General features: G+C 44.7%; 1 pseudogene; it reads right to left on the bottom strand.

Annotated features, from left to right (window-relative positions):
- Positions 1-4,085: 4,085 nt before the first annotated feature.
- LOC120368308 (argininosuccinate synthase pseudogene) overlaps positions 4,086-22,557 on the bottom strand; it is a 29,953-nt pseudogene continuing 11,481 nt past the window's right edge.

Here is a 22,557-nt window from a genome sequence, read left to right as displayed (position 1 = left end):
AGAGTTTCACTCTTGTTGCCCAGGCTGGAGTGCAGTGGTGACCTCAGCTCACTGCAGCCTCTGCCTCCTGAGTTCAAGCGATTCTCCTGCCTCAGCCTCTTGAGTAGCTGGGATTACAGGTGTGTGCCACCAGGCCTGGCTAATTTTGTATTTTTTTCCTTTTTCTTTTTCTTTTTTTTTTTTTTATAGAGACAGGGTTTCATCATGTTGGCCAGGTTGGTCTTGAACTGCTGACCTCAGGTAATCCACCCGCCTTGGCCTCCCAAAGTGCTGGGATTACAAGCATGAGCCACCACGCCTGGCCAGTTTTGTATTTTTAAGAGAGACGGGGTTTCTCCATGTTGGTCAGGCTGGCCTCAAACTCCCAACCTCAAGTAATCCACCCACCTCGGCCTCCCAAAGTGCTGGGATTATAGGCATGAGCCACCACACCCAGCTGATTCCAGTATTTTCTTTTGATTTTTTTTTTCTTTTTAAATAGAATTCTAGGAATTGAATAATCAAGACACAGGAAGAGCAGAGAGGCAGCTGACAGCCAGACACTAGAAGGCTGTCAGAATTCTTCTCATGTTCCCCTCTGAATGTTGGCTTCAGTCTCATTTCAGAGTGGCTTTCTCCTCTTAACGGAGGCCATGCTTGCCAGGAGCATGTGAGTTCATATCTATTAATAAATGTGGAGCCAGTGAAGAGAGATTAGTCCAGCTTGCCTGTCATCCCTAGGCTATGAGCCACGAAGAAGGACGGTGGCCCAGCTTAAGTCCAGTGCTGGCCTGTGGATGAATGAACAATGACCAGGGACCAGGGCCCTAAGGTGTAGGTAGGGTGACTCCTATGAGAAAATGTCCCTGAGTGGGAGTGGTGAGAGTGGGGGTAGGGAGGAAATAAGTTCTTAGAAAAGACATGTTAGGCAGGTAATTCTGTAGGTATGCACTCCAGATTTACGCATTCTGGGTGGGCATGTTGTGCACATATTACGGAGGCCTGTCAGCAGATCCTCAAGTCCATGCTGGCTGAATTTATGCTCAGCTACATGAGGAGAATGATTACATTTTTTTTTTTTTTTTGAGATGGGGTCTCACTCTGTTGCCCAGGCTGGAGTGCAGCGGCTCAATTACTGCAACATTTCCCGAGTTCAAGTGATTCTCCTGCCTCAGCCTCCCAAGTAGCTGAGATTACAGGCGTGCATCACCACGTCTGGCCAATTTTTCGTGTTTTGTAGAGACAGGGTTTCACCACGTTGGTTAGGGTGGTCTCGAGCTCCTGACCTCAGGTGATCCACCCGCCTCAGCCTCCCAAAGTGCTGGGATTACAGGCGCGAGCCACCGCGCCCGGCTACGTATTAGTGGAAATTCCGCATTTCATCACCTCCAAATCCTCCCCATCTCACAGCAAGAATGGCAGAGGTTTGCTCTTGAGCTTCTATTTTAAGGGTAAGACTGGTTAGAAAAGACCTGTAAGGAGGCCGGGCGTGTTGGCTCATGCCTGTAATCCAAGCACTTTGAAGGCCAAGGCGGGCGTATCACCTGAGGTCGGGAGTTCAAGACCAGCATGACCAACATGGTGAAACCTCGTCTTTATATTAAAAAAAAAAAAAAAAAAAAAAAAAAAAAAGATCTGTAAGGAAACCACACATGACCTGGCGGAAGAAAAGACATTGTAGGCTGGACTATTTCCTTATAAGACAATTGACAATGATTTAAGGATGAGGGCATGGGTGTCCCGGGAAGCTCTATCTGCAGATGTCTCAACTCTTCCTCCAGGTGGGAGGGGGACTAAAAAAAGGTGTGGGAAAGAAAAGTGACAGTTCTAGGAATTAACAGGAGGAATTCATTGGTGGGAATTGTTTGGTTCCCAGGTAGGTGTTGGGTGTAGCCAGGCCTCCGCACCTCCACAGAAACACATTGATAGGCAGCTGTAGGACCAGAAATCACCTCTTTAGGAATCTGATGACTTGTACTGTTTGAATTTTCTCTGATCATATCCTTTCACTTATTTTTTGTTTATTTATTCTTTTTGAGACAGAGTCTCACTCTGTCACCCAGACGGGTGCAGCAGAGCCGTCTTGGCTCGCTGCAACCTCTGCCTCCCGGGTTCAAGCGATTCTCCTGTCTCTGCTTCCTGAGTTGCTGGGACTACAGGCATGGGCCACGATGATGAGTTACACTGCTCAACTGTTTTGAAAAATCATTCAAACTAGGGAAGTAAAAATGAAAAGTAAGAGTGAATCACCTAAAATACCACCACCTAGACCCTGCCACAGTTAATACTGAAGGGACTTGCCTCTTTCTATGCAATTTTTGTATTTTGTTTAATAGAGACAAGGTTTTGCCATGTTGGCCAGGCTGGTATTGAACCCCTGACCTCAAGCGATCTGCCCACCTCGGCCTCCCAAAGTGCTGGGATTACAGGCCTGAGCCGCTGTGCCCAGGATTTTTTTTTTTTTTTTTTTTTTTTTTTTACTTCTTTTAATATTTTTCTTGAAAGCAAGGGCATATTTCAGTTGTGCTAGGGGGAATTTTCACCCCATGCATGTTCTGAAACCTTCTGCTTTCTGTACATATTTTATGGGAGGGGCTTAATATTCATGTGGCTCGTTTTGGTGAATGACTCTGAGAAAAAAGTGATACAATTTTCTTGTTGTTGTGGTTTTTGAGACAGGGTCTCACTCTCTCACCCAGGCTGGAGTGCAGTGGCGTGATAACCCCTCACTGCAGCCTCGACCTCCTGGGCTCAAGTGATTCTCCCACCTCAGCCTCCCAAAGTGCTGATCTTGAACTCCTGACCTCAGGTGATCCATCCACCTTGGCCTCCCAAAGTGCTAGGATTACAGGAGTGAGCCACTGTGCCTGGCCTATCCTCTCCCCCTTTTTAAGAACTTTTTTTGTTGTTCTTGTTAAGAACTTTTTGTTTTTGAGACAGAGTCTTGTTCTATTGCCCTGGTTGGAGTGCAATGGCTCGATCTCAGCTCACTGTAACCACTGCCTTCTGGGCTCAAGCGATTCTCCTGCCTCACCCTCCTGAGTAGCTGGGATTACAGATGCCCACCACCATGCCCATCTAATTTTTATATTTTTAGTAGAGATGGAGTTTCACCATGTTGGCCAGGCTGGTCTTGAACTCCCGGCCTCATGATCTGCCCGCCTCGGCTTCCCAAAGTGCCGGGATTACAGGCGTGAGCCACTGTGCCTGGCCTCCTCCATGTCTTTTCATGCTTGATAGCTCATTTCTGCTTGGAGCTAAATAATGTTGCATTGTTTAGATGTACCAGAGTTTATTTATCCATTCACCTACTGAAAGACATCTTGGCAGGGCACGGTGGCTCATGCCTGAAATCCCAGCACTTTGGGAGGTCAAAGCAGGTGGATCACCTGAGGTCAGGAGTTCTACAGCAGCCTGGCTGAGATAGCGAAACTCTGTCTTTACTAAAAATACGGGGGCATGGTGGTGCATGCCTGTAATCCCAGTCACTTGGGAGGCTGAGGCAGGAGAACCCCTTGAACCTGGGAGGCAGAGGTTGCAGTGAGCCACGTTCTTGTGTGGACGTAAGTTTTCAGTTCATTTGGGTAGCTACCCAAGAGCGTGACTGCTGGGTTGTAAGGTAAAGTGTGTTTAGTTTTGTCGGAAACTGCAGACTGTCTTCCAAAGTGGCCGGACCATGTTGCATTTCCACCCACAGTGAATGAGCATCCTCTTGCTCCACATCCTTGACAGCATTCGGTGTTTGCAGCATGCCGGGTTTTGGCCATTCTAACAGGTGTGTATCTCATTGTTTTCCTTTGTATTTCCCTGATGACATATGACGAGGAGCATCTGTCATATGCTTATCTTCCTGTAAATGTTCTTCTTTATTAAATGTATCTTTTAAAAATTGTCATTTTACAGCTCCTCACTGCAGCTACCTCCACCCTTCCCTTCGCTGACCACTTTTGCAGGCTTTGGGGGGACCAGAGACCAAACTGGAGCCTGGCAGCTCCACTCCGCTACCAGCCAGGGAGAACAAGTCACGATGACAGACGGTCACAATTAGTGCCTGTATTTGGGGGATCTGCAAAGTGAGGAGACCCCAGCTCCTCACTGTACAGGGTCTATTTGGCAGTGACCTTGCTCTGGTGATATTCCTTCAGCCTGAGGGAATTGATGTGGATGAAACCGGTGGCATCGATGGTGTCGACTGGCTCCTGGTCGCCCTGCACGTTCGCGCTCACCGGCTCCTCGTTGTAGAGCGGCAGTGGGGACTCCCGGCCGAGGAGGTACACTTGGCCCTTAAGACGACACCTTCACTTTCCCTTCCACCGGCTCCTGGGACTTGGCGACGCAGCGGTGGACAAATTCACCCTCGGCCGTGCCAGAAACCGGTGTACCCCAGCTCGGCCATTGTCGAGTCCAGGCCTTGTTTGATTTTGCGCTCTTTCCGATCCATGGTGAACACCTGGATGCCTAATGAGCATGGCAAAGGATGCTGCCTGCTGGGGTCTGGCAGATAGCTTGGGACTTCATTCCGGTGAAGCGGCTCTCCACCATGTCAATACACCCCACGTCGTCCTTGCCCGCGACTTCGTTCAGGTATAGGAAGAGCTCCAAGGAGGTCTGGTGGGTGGTGCCATCCTTGACGTTGGTCACCTTCATGGGGACCCCTTTTTTGAACTCAATCTCAAGGATGTCAGGGGTGTTGGGGGCTCTGGCCGGATGCTGGGTCTTCCTGTAGAGACCCGGAGGCGCTTGGTTCCTGGGACTCTCCAGGACTCCAGCCTCAGAGCTGATGTGCATGACGTTCTCATCTGTGCCCCACGGGGTCCTGGGAGTGACTGGGAAGGGAATCCGGTGTTGTTTTGTGTATTCCATCAGATTACTGTGGATCTTGAACCGACTGTAGAGCTAGGACATCCTCCCCGGAGCAATGACCTTTATCTGGGGGGTCGGCAAGTAGCAGGTGAACTCCAACCGGACCTGATCTCTGCCCTTTCCCGTGGCGCCAGAGGATACTTACCTGGTCCCCTCCCGCTGGGCAATTTCCACTTGTTTGAGGCAATGTGATGCAGGGCTTGGGGAGAGAGGTGCCCAGGACGTAGTGGTCCTCGTACAGCGCACGGGACTGGATGGCCAGCCAGATGAACTCCTCCAAATCCCCCTGCTGACACCCTCAGTGAACATCTTTTCAGGCTGAAGCTTCAGTACGTTCTTCCTGGCTCCGGCAAAGTCTTCCTTCTCACCGGTGGTGACCAGGTAGGCAATGATGTCATAGCCTGGTTCCTTCAGCCACAAGAGGATGCAGGAGGGTCAAGGCCGCCGCTGTAGGCGAGAACCATGGAGCCTTTGCGGGACACAGCGTCTGAGATAGGAGGTGTGAGTTCCTGGTGTCTGGAATCTGTCTTCACAGCTCAGTGAACCACCTGGGCCCGGGCAGTGGTGGCAGGCGAAAGAGCCTAAATCTTCTTTAGTATGCATCTGTTAAAGTCCTTGGTTCATTTTATTTTATGTTTTAAAATTTTGGGGGGTACATAGTAGGTGTATATATTTATGAGGAACATGAGCTATTTTGATACACGTATACAATTCATAATGATCATATCAGGTAAATGGGTATCATCACATCAAACATTTATCCTTTCTCTGTTTTACAAACAATGCAATTATTATTATTAATTTATTTATTTTTATAGTTTAATGTATTTTAATAGCAAACTTACAGGAACAGCACAGAAGACAGACGACATTAAAAACACGTACTTGCAAGTACGACAACTCAGTTAGAAAAGTATAGTGAATGGATGGAATCTACTGTATGATAAAAATGCTGCAAACACCATTTAGTTGCCGTCAATAAGAAGTTTACTTGTTTTGGGCCGGGCGCGATGGCTCAAGCCTGTAATCCCAGCACTTTGGGAGGCCGAGGGGGGTGGATCACGAGGTCGAGAGATCGAGACCATCCTGGTCAACATGGTGAAACCCCGTCTCTACTAAAAATACAAAAAATTAGCTGGGCATGGTGGCGCGTGCCTGTAATCCCAGCTACTCAGGAGGCTGAGGCAGGAGAATTGCCTGAACCCAGGAGGCGGAGGTTGCGGTGAGCCGAGAATGCGCCATTGCACTCCAGCCTGGGTAACAAGAGCGAAACTCCGTCTCAAAAAAAAAAAAAAAGTTTATTTATTTATTTTTTGAGATGGAGTCTTGCTGTGCCACCCAGGCTGGAGTGCAATGGCTCACTGCAACCTCCGCCTCCTAGGTTCAAGCGATTCTCCTGCCTTAGCCTCCAAGTAGCTGGAATTACAGGCGCTCACCACCACATCTGGCTGAATTTTGTATTTTTAGTAGAGATGGGATTTCACCATGATGGTCAGGCTGGACTTGAACTCCTGACCTCAGGTGATCCACCCACCTTGGCCTTCTAAAGTCCTGGGATTACAAGTGTGAACCACCACAGCTGGCCTACAAACAATCCAATTATACTCTTTAGTTCCTTGATAATTTTTACTTAGAAAAAGTTTTTCTTTTTCAGAGAGACAGGGTCTGGCTATGCTGCCCTGGCTGGTCTTGAACTCCTGGGCTCAAGTGACCTATCCACCCTGGCCCGCCAGACTGCTGGGAGCACAGGCGTGTGCCACCACGTTCAGCCCTTTTTAGTGAGTTTTAAATGTACAATAAATTACTGATAACATCTTGTAGTCACCTTGTGCTGTTAAATGCTGGCTCTTATTCATTCTGTCTAAATACACTTTTGTAGCTGTTAGCCATCCCCACTCCCGTGCAGTCCCCAGCCTCTGCTAACCATCCTTCTACTCTCTAGCTCCATGAGCTCGGTTGTAATGTTTGGCTCCTACAAGTAAGTGAGAACATGTGAGGTTTGTCTTTCTGTGCCTGGCTTATTTCACTTTTCTTTCTTTCTTTTTTTAAAAAAGAGACGGGGGTCTCGCTATGTTGCCCAGGCTGGAGTGCAGTGGCTATTCACAGGCGCGATCCCACTACTGATCAGCACGGGAGTTTTGACCTGCTCCGTTTCCGACCAGGGCCGGTTCACCCCTCCTTAGGCAACCTGGTGGTTCCCCGCCCCTGGGAGGTCACCATAGTGATGTCAGACAGTGTGGACACCCGATCGGCATAGTGCACTGCAGCCCAGAACTCCTGGGCTCAAGAGACCCTCCAGCCTCAGCCTCCCGAGTAGCTGGGACTACAGGCACGTGCCACCGCGCCCGGCTATTTCATTTTTCATAATGTCCTGCAGTTTCATCCATGCTGTTGCAAATGACAGCATCTCATTCTTCTTTACGGCTGAATAGTCCTCTGTTACGTAAACGTACCACGTTTTCTTTATCCATTTGTCTGTTGACGGACACTTAGGTTCCTTCCAAGTCTCAGCTATTGGGAGCAGCGCTGCAATAAACACGGGAGTGCAGGTAACTCTTTAAGATATCCATTTCCAGCCAGGCATTGTGGCTCACGCCTGTAATCCAAGCACTTTGGAGGCCAAGGCGGGCGGATCACCTGAGGTCGGGGGTTCAAGACCAGCCTGACCAACATGGTGAAACCCCGTCTTAAAAAAATAAAAATAAAAAAAAGTAAGATACCCATTTCCTTTCTTTTGGATATGCACCCCGCAGTAAGATTGCTGGATCATAGGATAGCTCTATTTTTAGGTTTTTGAGGAACATCTGAACTATTCTCTGTAGTGGCCGTACTCATGAGGTTTCCACTAACAGTGTATGAGGGTTCCTTTTCTCCACATCCTCACCAGCATTTATTGCCTGTCTTTTTGATAAAAGCCATTTTAACTGGGATGAGAGCTCATTGTAGCTTTTATTTGCATTTCTCTGATGATCAGTCATGTTGAGCTCCCTTTCATATGCCTGTCATTTTTATGACTTTGCTTGAGAAATGTCTACTCAGGTCTTCTGTTTCCCCACAGCATCCCCCGCCCTCCTTTTTTTTTTTTGAGATGGAGTCCTGCTTTCTTGCCCAGGCTGGAGTGCAGTGATGCAATCTTGGCTCACCGCAACCTCCCCCTCCCGGTTCAAGCAATTCTCTACCTACCTCAGTCTCCCGAGTAGCTGGGATTACAGGTGCCCACCACTATGCCTGGCTAATTTTTGTACTTTTAGTAGAGACAGCATTTTACCATGTTGACCAGACTGATCTTGAACTCCTGACCTCATGATCCACCTGCCTGGGGCTTCCAAAGTGCTGGGATTACAGGCATGAGCCACTGCATTCGGCCTCTTTTGCCCATTTTTAAATCAGATTATTTGGTTTTTCCTATCGAGTTGTTTGAGCTCTTTATATTTTGTGTTTTTTTGTTTCATTTTTTTGAAATGGAGTCTCAGCTCTGTCGCCCAGGCTGAAGTGTAATGGTGCAATCTCGGCTCACCACAACCTCCGCCTCCTGGGTTCAAAGCAATTCTCCTGCCTCAGCCTCTTGAGTAGCTGGAATTACAGGCCCATGCCACCACGCCCGGCTAATTTTTATATTTTTAGTAGAGATGGGGTTTCACCATGTTGGTCATGCTAGTCTTGAACTCCTGACCTTGTGATCTGCTCACCTTGGTCTCCCAAAGTGCTGGGATTACAGACGTGAGCCACCGTGCCCAGAGAGCTCTTTATATGTTTTGGTTAATAATCCCTTGTCAGACGGACAGTTTGCAAATACTTTCTACCATTCTGTGGGTTCCCTCTTCATTTTGTTCATGGTTTCCCTTGCTGTGCAGAAGCTTTTTAATTTGATGTGAAAAAGTCAGAGAACTTTAAGGAGAAGCTTCCCCTTTCATGGCAGGTAAGGTAGTGGTGTTGGTGGGAGGAGCCTCTGGTGGGTGTTTGGAAACTGTGATGATTAATGTTGTGTGCCAACTTGGCTGGGCCAGGGTACACAGATATTCGGCCAAACATTATTCTGGATGTTTCTATGAAGGCTTTCTTTTTGGGTTGAGATTAACATTTAAACCAGTGGATTTTAAATAAAGTAGATTACCCTCCATAATTTGGTGAGCCGCATACAATCAGTTGAAGAATTTAATGGAACAAAGATGGAGCAGGAAGTTATTCTGCCAGCAGACTGCCTCCGGCCTCTTCCTCTGGTTCCACGCTATCAGCCTACCCTACAGATTTTGGACTTACCAAGCCTCATAATTTCATGAGCCAATGCCTTCTCTCTCTCTGTCTCTCTCTGTCTCTCTCTCTCTCTCCATCTCTCTCTCTGTCTCTCTCTCTCTCTCACCCTTTCACTCCCACCTCCTCCTTCTCCTCTCTCTTGGTCTCTGCACATCTTGTGGGTGGTTCTGTTTCTCTGGATAACACTGACTGATACAGAAGCTATTCCTACCATCAAGTGTCACATGGATTTTTCCCACTCAGACCTCTTTTTTTATTTTTGAGATGGAGTCTCACTCTGTCACCCAGGCTGGAGTGCAGTGGCGCAACTCTGCTCACTGCAACCTCCACTTCCAAGGTTCAAGCAATTCTCTTGCCTCAGCCTCCTAAGTAGCTGGGATTACAGGCACGCGCCACCACGCCCAGCTAATTTTTGTATTTTTAGTAGAGACCGGGTTTCAACTTCTTGGCCAGGCTGGTCTCGAACTCCTGACCTCATGATCCACCTGCCTCGGCCTCCCAAAGTGCTGGGATTACAGGCGTGAGCCACCGAGCCTGGCTGAGACCTCTTCTTAAATCATGGATGCTGTTGGTGTTCGTAGCCCTGCACTTGAAGAATATAATGAAAGAGAAGAAACTAATTTCCCAAATATCAGAGATGATTTATCATTTACTGAGGACCTCATTTTGTAGAGGGTTTCAAACACAGTGAGGTGAAATGTAGTTGTGTAGGAATAGAGCGAAAAGGGGTTCTCTCTTCTCAGTGGGGACTTACAAGGTTGTGTGGGGACATGAGGAGGGGATGGACATGTTTGAGAGGTACCCAGGAAACAGGAAGGGAAATATATAGATGGCCCGTTGGTAAAGGTTTATGTGGCCTTGATTGCCAGGCTAGTGAGTTGGGCTTTTTCTGTCTAGGCAAATAGATGTTACTGAGGAGTTTTGTTTTGTTTTGTTTTGTTTTTTTGAGACGGAGTTTCCCTCTTGTTGCCCAGGCTGGAGTGCAATGGCGCGATCTCGGCTCACCGCAACCTCCGCCTCCTGGGTTCAGGCAATTCTCCTGCCTCAGCCTCCTGAGTAGCTGGGATTACAGGCACGCGCCACCATGCCCAGCTAATGTTTTGCATTTTTAGTAGAGACGGGGTTTCACCATGTTGACCAGGATGGTCTCGATCTCTTGACCTCGTGATCCACCCGCCTCGGCCTCCCAAAGTGCCGGGATTACAGGCGTGAGCCACCGCGCCCGGCTACTGAGGAGTTTCGAATAAGGGAGTGAACTATTTGAAGGGGGAAGCTGGCAGTGCAACACAGAGTAGCTTGGAAGGAGAAGACTGAGATGAGGAGTCCGTCTGGAAAGTTATTTTCATTATCTCCATGTTAATTCCTTTATTCTTTTACTCACTGAACATTTGTTGAGGCTCTATTAGTGCCAGACATTGCACAGCTTAAAGGGAAATCAAACAGGGACTGTCCTTGGGGGAGACGTGTGCAGTGAAGGAAATGTAAGTAAATGCTCATGAAAGTATTTCTTAATTTTTTTTTTAAATTGTACTTTAAACTTCTGGGGTACATGTGCAGACCATGCAGGATTGTTGCAGGGGTGCACCCCTGCCACGATCGTTTGCTGCCTCCACCCCCGCCGTCACCTACGTCAGGTGTTTCTCCCAGTGTTATCCCTCCGCAACCTCCCCACCCCCGGCTGTCCCTCCCATACCACCCACTCCTCAACAGACCCCAGTGTGTGACGCTCCCCTCCCTGTGTCCATGTGTTCTCCTTGTTCAGCACCGACCTATGAGTGAGAACATGCAGTGATTGGTTTTCTGTTCCTGTATCCATTTGCTGAGAATGATGGTTTCCAGGTTCATCCATGTCCCTGCAAAAGACACGAACCCATCCTTTTTTATGGCTGCATAGTATTCCACAGTGTATATGTGCCACATTTTCTTTATCCAGTCTATCATTGATGGGCATTTGGGTTGGTTCCAGTATTTCCCAATTTTTGGTTCTTAGGCCTGCAGCCTGGCCCACGTCAGATTTTGACACCGAACTGAGAGTTCACGTTTTTTTGCAGGGTGCCTGATAGAGCGGCGTAAAGTGCAGTTATGCCTTGCTCTTCTGTCCTCTCTAAATAATAGAAGATAAAGATCCAGAATGAATGGGAAAAAATCACCCCAGCAGTTATGGACCCGATGTACATTTGACCGGTCAGCTCCTGATGCCGAAGTTGGGGGTGGCGAGTATGCTGTCTAGGCTAACTTGGGATTAGAATCAGGGCCTGAGAGAATGCCCGGACTGGTAAGGGCCAGTCAGCTCCATGCTGCTGACTCCGAAGACGGGCCCTGTGAGTGTAAGAGATTGGACTTGGACCTGTCGCCAGGACGCAGTAGTTCTTATCTTTAACCTCCGCAGAGCTTGTGTTCATTCTTCTCTCACAAACGCCAAGCCTGACGTGCGCCGCTGGAGTCGTTCTTCTGTGGACAGCTGTGTGTGCCCTATAAATGCCCTCCTGAGATGTGTGTGCCCTATAAATGCCCTCCTGAGATGGAGGGGAGGAGCCGCGTGCATAGTGCTGTGAGCTGGACTAGCGAGCATTTCTGCGACCGGGTGATACATGCACAGCGACACCTCGAGAGTCACGGTTCAGCGAAGGGCTAGGAAAGGCTTTCCTGGTGGTCATTCATTCACCTGGAAACGCTCAGCACTGTTGCATGAACCTGGTTTCCGGGAAGTCAGGCAGCCTGATTGCACTTACAGCTTGCTAAATGATATACTCTAAGGGCTCATAAAAATTAATCCCGAAGCGTGATGCTGCGAAGCTGATACCACGAAATCACGAGCACAGACCTCCTTCTATTTGAGTCCAGAAAGGGCCAGGCTTTGTGTGGGTCTGCACAGTGCCAAGGAGCAAAGAAAGAGCCTTAACTACCAGTTTTCACTGCTGAAACTCCATTCTCAGCTTCCCTGGAAACGGCCCTCATACTCCTGCCGTAGACATGAAAAAGTAATAGATGTCGTGGAAGTGGGGAAAGTTGCCTTTGGAGAAGTTTCCAGAATGTTTTCCAATTTGGTCCTCTTTCCAAGTCCCTCCTTTTGAGTTAATGAAATAATTAATTATTTTGAAAATCATAAGTGCCACCATTTACCAAGGATCTAAGATGTACCAACTTACTTACCGATGTTGTCTGTTTGATTCTTCCTATCCTATACCATGTTCTGTGGTCACATGCCCTAGGAATCAGAAAGAAGAACTTGCCAAAATCACACAGCTAGAAAATGAGAATCAGCATTCAAGCCTAAATGTCAAAGGGTCAGTATTTAAACCGACGTTTCTATTCAAACCTAGAAACGAGAGTTAGTGTTCAAACCTAGTATCATGGCCCACACTTACAGGAACTCTGCCTCATTGAAGACAAGGTCTGACTCAATAATGGACTGCAGTCATGTATGTTTCAAGTGGGAGAAAGTAAAAGACTTAATTTTTTTCCCTTTTCTTTTTGGTTGAGTCAGAATCTTTATTTGTCACCCAGGCTGGAGTGCAGTGGTGTGATCTCGGCTCACTGCAGCCTCCGCCTCCTGGGTTTAAGCGATTCTCCGGTCTCAGCCTCCCGAGTAGCTGGGACTACAGGCATCTGCCATCATGCCCAGCTAATTTTTGTATTTTTAGTAGATACAGGGCTTCACCGTATTAGTCAGGCTGGTCTCGAACTCCTGACCTTAGGTGATCCACCCACCTTGTCCTCCCAAAGTGCTGGGATTATAGGCATGTGTCACCATGTTCAGCCAATTTTTTCCTTTCTTTCTTCCCAAGATTCCCTAGCTCTCTTCCATTGAGAGAGAGAGTACAGGCAACGGTACATGAAAGAATTTTGAGGCCGGGCGCTGTGGCTCACGCCTGTAATCAAAGCACTTTGGAGGCCAAGGCGGGTGGATCACCTGAGGTCGGGAGTTCAAGACCAGCCTGACCAACATGGTGAAACCCTGTCTTTAAAAAAAAAAAGAAAGAAAGAAAGAAAGAATTTAGAGTCATTTTTTTGTAAGCATTGCTTCAAATATTTAATAGCAAGAAGATAAGTAGGGGGTAACTTGATATTTTTAGAAATTGAAAATTTATTTTAGAAAAAGAACAAAAAGGCCGGGCGCGGTGGCTCAAGCCTGTAATCCCAGCACTTTGGGAGGCCGAGGCGGGTGGATCACGAGGTCGAGAGATCGAGACCATCCTGGTCAACAAGGTGAAACCCCGTCTCTACTAAAAATACAAAAAATTAGCTGGGCATGGTGGTGCGTGCCTGTAATCCCAGCTACTCAGGAGGCTGAGGCAGGAGAATTGCCTGAGCCCAGGAGGCGGAGGTTGCGGTGAGCCGAGAATGCGCCATTGCACTCCAGCCTGGGTAACAAGAGCGAAACTCCGTCTCAAAAAAAAAAAAAAAAAAAGAAAGAAAAACAAAGAACAGTTAGGTATATATTAGATAATTTGCATTTTAGCTTCTAGTATTTTTTAAATTAATTAATTAATTAATTATTATTATTATTATTTTGAAATAGAGTCTGACTCTGTGGCCCAGGGTGGAATGCAGGGGCATGATCTCTGCTCACTATAACCTCTGCCTCCCAGGTTCAAGCAATCCTCCTGCCTCAGCCTCCCAAGTAGCTGGGATTACAGGTGTGTACCACCATGTCCAGCTAATTTTTGTGTTTTTAGTGGAGACCGGGTTTCACCACATTGGCCAGGCTGGTCTTGAACCCCTGACCTCAAGTGATCTATCTGCCTCAGCCTCAGTGCTGGGATCACAGGTGTGAGCCACTGTACCTGGCCTAGTATTTTTTTTTTTAACTGCTTAACTATTTGGAAAAATAATTCAAACGATTTAGGAAAGTAAAAATGAAAAGTAAGAGTGAATGCCACCACCTAGTCACTGCCACAGTTAACACTGAAGGGACTTGCCTCTTTTTATGCATGCACTCAAATAGTGATATTGTATAAAAATGTCCTCATGGCATAAATATTATTTCTCAATAAAAACTGTTGAATTCAATAGAAGAAAAATAAAATGAAACGTAACTGGAGGAATTGCTGAACTTCAAAAAAATTGTTTCTCCTCTCCAAGAAATATTTCCTAAAATATTCCTCTAAAGTTATAAAAGAGGTTATGAAGAACATTTAAAAGTATTTTCTGGATGCGCGCGTTGGCTCACGCCTTAATCTAAGTTTTTGGAAGCCTAGGCGGGTGGACCACCTGAAGTCAGGAGTTCGAGACCAGCCTGGGCAAAATGGTTAAAACCCATCTCTACTAAAAATACAAAAATCCTCCATGTGTGGTGGTGTATGCCTATAAACCCAGCCACTCAGGAGGCTAAGGCAGGAGAATTGCTTTAACTCGGGAGGCAGAGGTTGCAGTGACCTGAGATCATGCCACTGCACTCCAGCCTGGGTGACAGAGTGAGACTCTGTCACCAAGAAAATAAAATAATTTTTTTAATTTTTTTTTTTTTTTATAAAGACAGGGTTTCACTATGTTGGTCAGGCTGGTCTTCAACTCCCGACCTCAGGTGATCTGCCTGCCTTGGCCTCTAAAGTGCTTGGATTACAGGTGTGAGCCGCCGCACTCGACCTAAAATAATTTTTTAAAAAGTATTTTCCTCTCAATTTCAGGCAGAATAAAGTGTGAACATTATCAGTATTTTATCTCCTCTTTTGCCCGTCTTCCTTGGCTGCTATATTATTATTTTCAACTTATCCAGATTTACAATGTTTACTTTCTGTAATTACAGTTTCCACTATTTTAGTATAACTTCTTGGTTTAAATGGAAGTTTTGTTCTCCACCCATCTTTGTACCAAAGCTTCTCTGATCTGATCTTTACTTTGATTCACCTCTTATTTGCTTAGATTTCATTGTCGGACATTTTTTCAAGAAGGCGCTTTGGTGATATTCCCAGTTCTTTTATGTTTAAAACTATCTGTTATTATCTTTATACTAGAAAGATCCCATTACTGAATCTGTGCTCTTGAGTCACGTTTCTTTTCTTTGTTTTTTTCTTTGTTGTTGTTGTTGTTTTTTTTTTTTTTTGAGATGGCGACTTGCTTTGTTGCCCAGGCTGGAGTAAAGTGGTGTGATCTTGGCTCACTGCAGCCTCTGCCTCCCAGGTTCAAGCAATTCTCCCAATTTAGCCTCCCGAGTAGCTGGGACTACAGGTGCACCACCACGACCGGCTAATTTTTGTAGTTTTTGTAGAGAGAGGGTTTCACGATGTTGGCCAGGCTGGTCCTGAACTCCTGACCTCAGGTGATTCACCCTCCTTGGCCTCCCAAAGTGCTGGGATTACAGGCATGAGCCACTGTGCCCCTATAATTTTATATTCGGTGGTATCTATTCTTCCTTGCCATCTTCTAGTTTATTGATTAGTCCTAAGATGACAGTTTCAGTATCATCTTCCTTTTAATCTCATTCTGTGGTTTTATCGCGTCTTCCTTGAGCTCACACTTTATTGAATTAATAGTCTCATTAATGTATGTTATGGCATGAAACAAATGTTAATGATTTCCTTCTGATCTTCAAGTCGATTTTTATTCAAGGTCTTTTCTCTCCTTCCCTCCCTCCCCCTTTCTTCTTTCCTTCTTCCTTTTCCTATAGTATGTTTTCAGAGCTTCCATTGCATTTATTTTCGTTGTTTTTCTGCTTGCTCAGTTCTGTTCAGGCTTGACTCTGTTATGAGGTGGAAGACTTCTTGACTTGATTCTCACTGTATTCAATGTGATTTTCTCTTGGGCAAGGCTTTGAATCTCAGTACTTTTTCTTCTATTTATTTTATTTTATTTTTATTTTTAAAGATTGGTCAGGCTGGTCTCGAATTCCTGAACTCAGGTGATCTGCCCGCCTCAGCCTCCCAAAGTGCTGGGATTACAGGCTTCAGCCACCGCGCCTGGCTTCTTCTGTTTAAGAAGCTAATACAACTTTGGGGGAGGTGAACTTCGGCTTAACAGTGGAGTTAAACCAGCTCTCCCTTGTTTCTCTGAGACTGTTGTCTTCCTTAATCATTACTTTTTGAAAGATGGTATTAGGTTATACCCTTTTTCCTTTTGGGTTGCCTTTGGTGAATCCATGCCTAAGAATGTTCGTAAATCCACGCTTTGTTCACATTTTATTTCCTTTCACGTTTTCAGAATTCTTAACCCTGAAATTGGAATTTTATGAGAGGAAACTAAATGAAGAATTTGACTTGTATTTAAGTTAAAACAACTTTAAAAAAATTCAGGCCAGTCGCGGTGGCTCACGCCTGTCATCCCAGCACTTCGGGAGGCTGAGGCCGGTGGATTTCAAGGTCAAGAGATTGAGACCATCCTGGCCAACATGGTGAAACCCCGTCTCTACTAAAAATACAAAAAGTAGCTGGACTTGGTGGCATGTGCCTGTGGTCCCAGCTACTCGGGAGGCTGAGGCAGGAGAATTACCTGAACCCAGGAGGCGGAGGTTGCAGTGAGCCGAGATTGCACCACTGCACTCCAGCCTGGTGACAGAGCGAGACTCTGTCTAAAAAAAAAAAAAAAAAAAAAAAAAAATTCGCCGGGTGGGGTGGCTCAAGCCTGTAATCCCAGCACTTTGGGAGGCCGAGGCGGGTGGATCACGAGGTCAAGAGATCGAGACCATCCTGGTCAACATGGTGAAACCCCGTCTCTACTAAAAATACAAAAAAATTAGCTGGACGTGGTGGCACGTGCCTGTAATCCCAGCTACTCAGGAGCCTGAGACAGGAGAATTGCCTGAACCCAGGAGGCGGAGGTTGCGGTGAGCCGAGAATGCGCCATTGCACTCCAGCCTGGGTAACAAGAGTGAAACTCCGTTTCAAAAAAAAAAAAAAAAAAAAGAAAGAAAAAATTCAGGAAAACTGTATTGTACAGGGAAAGAGAACTGGACTGAGCATCAGATAATCTTAAATTCTAGCCCCAGCTCTAGTATATATAGCTAAAACTATTTTAGGTGCATAAATGTCTAAACCTATTCTCAATGAGAGATAAATATAGAATAAGCTAAAAACATTTTTCAGAGTAACCACAATCCCTCTCTTTATCAGACTAGAGACAGGGAAATATATATATATATATAAAAATATATATATATATATCTCCCATTTTATATATATATATATATACACACATATATACTCACACACACATATATATATATATGTATATATATGTATCTCCCTTCAATAGTTTCAATAGGTTCAGATGAGGCCCATGGCAAGGCTGTGCATTGTGAAGAAGGAGGAGGGTCTGTGAATGGGGAGGCCTGCAGTTTGCTGAGGAGAGAAGAAAGGACAGCATTAGTAATGGGAGTAAAATCAGGCTGGGAGCAGTGGCTCATACCTGTAATCCCAGCACTTTTGGAGGTGGAGGCACGTGGATCACTAGGTCAGGAGTTTGAGACCAGCCTGGCCAACATGTTGAAACCCTGTCTCTACCAAAAATACAAAAATTAGCCAGGTGTGGTGGCATACACCTGTAATTCCAGCTACTATATATATCTATATCCCTTCAATATATATATATTTTCCTTCAAATAAGTGAAAGGAATTCTCAGCTGTGAAATGAGTTGATTTTATCCACCATGACTATTTCATAGAGCTATTGTGTCAGATGAAATAATTAAATGAAAGGACTTTGTAAATAGCAAAGTAACATTCAATACAAGGTGTTGCCATTATTTTATTGTAATTATTATTACTGAATCTTTATTTGTAGAAGATCATCATACAGATGGTTAGAGGAGAAGTTCTTAGGAAGGGGTTTAGCAAGGTGAGGGGCATAACTTTCCGATTAAGCTCAAGGTTTTCCCAAGTATTTACATTTCCCCTGTCTCTAGTCTAATAGAGAGAGGGATTGTGGTTAGTTTGAAAAATGTTTTTAGCTTATTCTATATTTATCTCTCATCGAGAATTAATAGGTTTAGACATTTATGCACCTAAAAACAGATGACTAAGTTTCTCATATAGTTGCATGTTATTATAAATATTGGCTAAGTGCCCAAGTAATTCTTGCAGTGCAAAAGAGTTAATAGTATTAATCATACTTTAATATTTTTATGATTCATTTTGGATTTCAAGAGACTTGCACTGTTGTTTTCAATTTTGATTATGATTCTTTTCAAAACATAGACATGAAAAATGTTTTCTTTACTGACCTGAAAGAGAAGAAATATGAAAGCTTTGACCATAAGATTCAGCAGTGAACTTTGTTTACAATAGTACTCAAAACTAAAGCATTCAAACAAAATAATTTGGAGGGTGAGGTTAGGGAAACAAAAAAGAAAAAAAAATCCCAAAGTAATTTATTGTTTATGAGTTTTATTTTGAAACCTAAAACTAAATTTTTATTTATTCAATCTGTAGCATTATTGAATTTTGCAATCTTTCCATTTTCAATATGCATATTTTAAAAAAGCAATTGACACATGGATCTAGACGTCATACCCTCATACATGCTAAAAAGTAAAGTAAGGCCGGGAGCAGTGGCTCACACCTGTAATCCCAGCACTTTGGAAGGCCAAGGCAGGTGGATCACAAGGTCAGGAGTTTGAGACCAGTCCGGCCAACATGGTGAAACCCAGTCTCCACTAAAAATAAAAAAACTAGCTGGATATGGTGGTGCATGCCTGTAATCTTAGCTACTGGGGAGGTTGAGGCAGGATAATTGCTTGAACTCGGGAGATGGTGGTTGCAGTGAGCCAAGATCACGTCACTGTACTCTAGCCTGGGTGACAAAGCAAGACTCCATCTTGAAAAAAAGAAACGTTAAAAAAAAATAAAAAGTAAAATAAGCTCATTGGCATTGATTTTGCCTTCCACTTCATTCACGCTTTCAAAATATTCTTGGTCTGGGTAGAAGCAGTACTTAATTGAAGAGTTTTAAAAAGAAACCATTCATATAGTGTCTATAATTTTAATTTTTGTTTATAAATGGATTATTCTGCTTTGCATTCATTTAGCCTACTGTAATAAAAATTTTTATAAAATAATTCTTGCTGCATAACTTTGAAACTCAATTACAGCTGCAGAAATGGAGCAGTGAGATTCCAAGTTGGGGAGCAAACATTTGTAAATATCAGCTTGAGATGGAGTGCTGGTACAGAACCTAACATTGTGTTCACATGTAGAGAATGGCAGTTTCTTTTCTTTTTTTTTTTAAAGATGGGGTTTCACCATGTTGGTCAGGCTGGTCTTGAACTCCCAACCTCAGGTGATCCGCCCGCCTCAGCCTCCAAAGTGTTTGGATTACAGGCGTGAGCCACCACGGCCGGCCGAGAATGGTTTCAATGTACACAGGTTTCTCTCTGCTGCCATCCTAAGTCATACCTGTGTTAATGAAATGGTCTTCTCAACTCAGTGTTAAACAAGACGTAAATTTTTACCATGGAAACGTTCCTACCGCTGCAGTTCAGAGAACCAGCGACTGAGATTTACAGCCAAGTTCTAAGGCATGTTTTGGCTGTGTTTGTTTTCAGGACTCATATTATTTTAAAATAAATGTATCATATTAATTGGAAGTGTGTCTCTTCTAGATCTATTTACTACTTATCAGCATAATCATTTCAAATCTGAGGTAGAGATTGAAAACTGAGCATTTGATTTCAATGTAAGATATGAAAGGCCATTACAGAGAACTTATTACACCATGTTTGCACCATTAGTAAAAAAAAAGAAAAAATAAGGGTGAAAGAGGCCTCCTAAGAAGAATTAGATATTTCCATTTGGCAGTATCAGCAGGGTGTGGTGTTTTTATTCACTAAAAGTAATAAATTATTTTTATTTTAAATTCAGCCTATTTCCTGGGTTGTTTTCATTTATCACAAACAAAAAATGGCCAATATATATTAAGGAATACCAGTGCTAATGTATCTTACTGGAAATATCAGATCAAATACCCAACATTTCCTTTAATCTTGGGCAAAAAATAAATGATTTGTGGTTAGGTTTGTCAAGATATACACAATGTGCGGCCGGGTGCGGTGGCTCAAGCCTGTAATCCCAGCACTTTGGGAGGCCGAGGCAGGCAGATCACGAGGTCAAGAGATCGAGACCATGGTGAAACCCTGTCTCTACTAAAAAATACAAAAATTAGTTGGGCGTGGTGGCGCGTGCCTGTGGTCTCAGCTACTCGGGAGGCTGAGGCAGGAGAATTGCTTGAACCCAGGAAATGGAGGTTGCAGTGAGCTGAGATCACACCACTGCACTGCAGCCTGGCGCCTGGCAACAGAGCAAAACTGTCTCAAAAAACAAACAAACAAACAAACAAAAAACAAAGATATACACAATGTGCTTTTCTCAGTTTTTTACTTCACTCTTATTCTGATTTAACAACTGGTATTTTACATATGCTTATGACATTTTTCTATTCTCAATAGCATGGTGAAGTTAATTGTGAATAAAGACGCCTAGGGTTTAGTCACCGATCAATAGCTCGTGTTGACAATCTTCCTGTCCTCAGTTCCCATCTGAGAAAGGAGACATTCTGGGCTGGAGGTGCTCTGAGAAGCACTCTTTGCTCAGGGATCACTCAGGGAAGCCTAGTTAAGTGGGACTCGAAGCTCTTCCTCACCCATTTTAGCCAAAGCAGTTTTATTTTTTCTATTTTATTTATTTATTTATTTATTTATTTATTTAGTCTTGCTCTGTCGCCAGGCTGGAGTGCAATGGCGCGATCTCGGCTCACCGCAACCTCTGCCTCCTGGGTTCAGGCAATTCCCCCGCCTCAGCCTCCTGAGTAGCTGGGATTACAGGCACGCACCGCCATGCCCAGCTAGTTTTTTGTATTTTTAGTAGAGACGGGGTTTCACCATGTTGACCAGGATGGTCTTGATCTCTTGACATCGTGATCCACCCGCCTTGGCCTCCCAAAGTGCTGGGATTCCAGGCGTGAGCCACCGCGTCCGGCCCTGAACTTTTCTTTTTAAATTTTAGATGGAATTTCTCTTTCACCCAGGGTGGAGTGAAATGGGGCGATCTTATCTCACTGCAACTTCTGGCCCTGGTGTTCAAGTGATTCTCATAGCTAGCTGGGATTATAGGTGTCCGCCACCACGCCTGGCTAATTTTTGTATTTTTACTAGAGACAGGGTCTTGCCATGTTGGCCAGGCTAGTCTCAAACTCCTGACCTCAGGTGATCCCCTTGCCTTGGCCTCCCGAATTGCTGGGATTACAGGCATGAGCCACTGTGCCCAGCCTGAAGGGAACCATTTACCTCAAATTTCACAAATAAATTACATGTGAACGACTTGGTAATGGAAACAATCCTTTTGCTGTAAAAGAATTTAATGATGTTACCACTGGGCTGTACTCTGTGTGTGTGTGTGTGTGTGTGTGTGTGTGTGTGTGTGTGTGTCTACTTTCATCTCCCCTAAGAAATTTTACATTGGCAAGAAACAAAAACACAAAAATATCAGGTTAACCCTAAAGACTAATGCTTTATAATATCCTATCATATAACACAGATGAGCGTCTATAACTTTGCCTTAAAATTGTTACAATAAAAAGAAAAGTGGGCTAAATGTTCTGCTTTTCCCCAGTTTCTTTCTTTCTTTTTTTTTTTTTTTTTTTTTTTTTTTTTTTTTTGAGACAGAATCTTGCTCTGTTGCCCAGGCTGGAGTGCAGTGGAGCGATCTCAGCCCACTACAATCTTCACCTCCTGGGTTCAAGTGATTCTCCTGCCTCAGCCTCCTGAGCCGCTGAGATTGGAGGCATGAGCCACCATACCTGGCTAATTTTTGTATTTTTTAGTAGAGATGGGGTTTATTCATATTAGCCAGGCTGGTCTTGAACTCCTGACCTCAGCAGGTCTCCCACAGTGTTGGAATTATAGGGGTGAGCCACCGTGCCTGGCCTTTTCTCCCAGTTTCTATAACTGCATGATTGCACACCAGTGTAACATACATCAAACATTTTATAAGACTACGAAAAGAGATGGCAGTTTGTTAAAGTCTTTGATGTATCATGTAGCTCTTGAAGTCACTGGAATTAAATGATAAATGATACTATTATTAATGTAAGTCTTATGGTATTAGTCAAAACTTTGCTCAACTTGAAACTTTCGGTATTATAAATTCTCACTTTCAGTTTTATATGTTTCTCCAATCTGTGGTTTGGAAGTTGTGTCAAAAGGATGAGAACATGTAGGGTAAGACATATTCATTAAAATAACAGTTCAACAATTTATGCAGAGATTCAATACTTTTTTTTTTTTTTTTAGACAGAATCTCACTTTGTCGCCAGACGCCAGGCTGGAGTGCAGTGGCGCAATCTCGGTTCACTGCAATCTCTGCCTCCTCGGTTCAAGCAATTCTCCTGCCTCAGGCTCCCGAGTAGCTGGGACTACAGGCATGCACCACCACACTCGGCTAATTTTTGTATTTTTAAGTAGAGACAGGGTTTCACCATGTTGGTCAGGCTGTTCTTGAACTCCTGACTTCAGGTGATCCGCCTGCCTTGGCC

This window comes from Saimiri boliviensis, chromosome 9, assembly GCF_048565385.1.
Source record: "Saimiri boliviensis isolate mSaiBol1 chromosome 9, mSaiBol1.pri, whole genome shotgun sequence".
NCBI lineage: Eukaryota > Metazoa > Chordata > Mammalia > Primates > Cebidae > Saimiri > Saimiri boliviensis.
The sequence above is the reverse complement of the archived record's forward strand: the minus strand, read 5'-3'. Positions and strand labels throughout refer to the sequence as shown.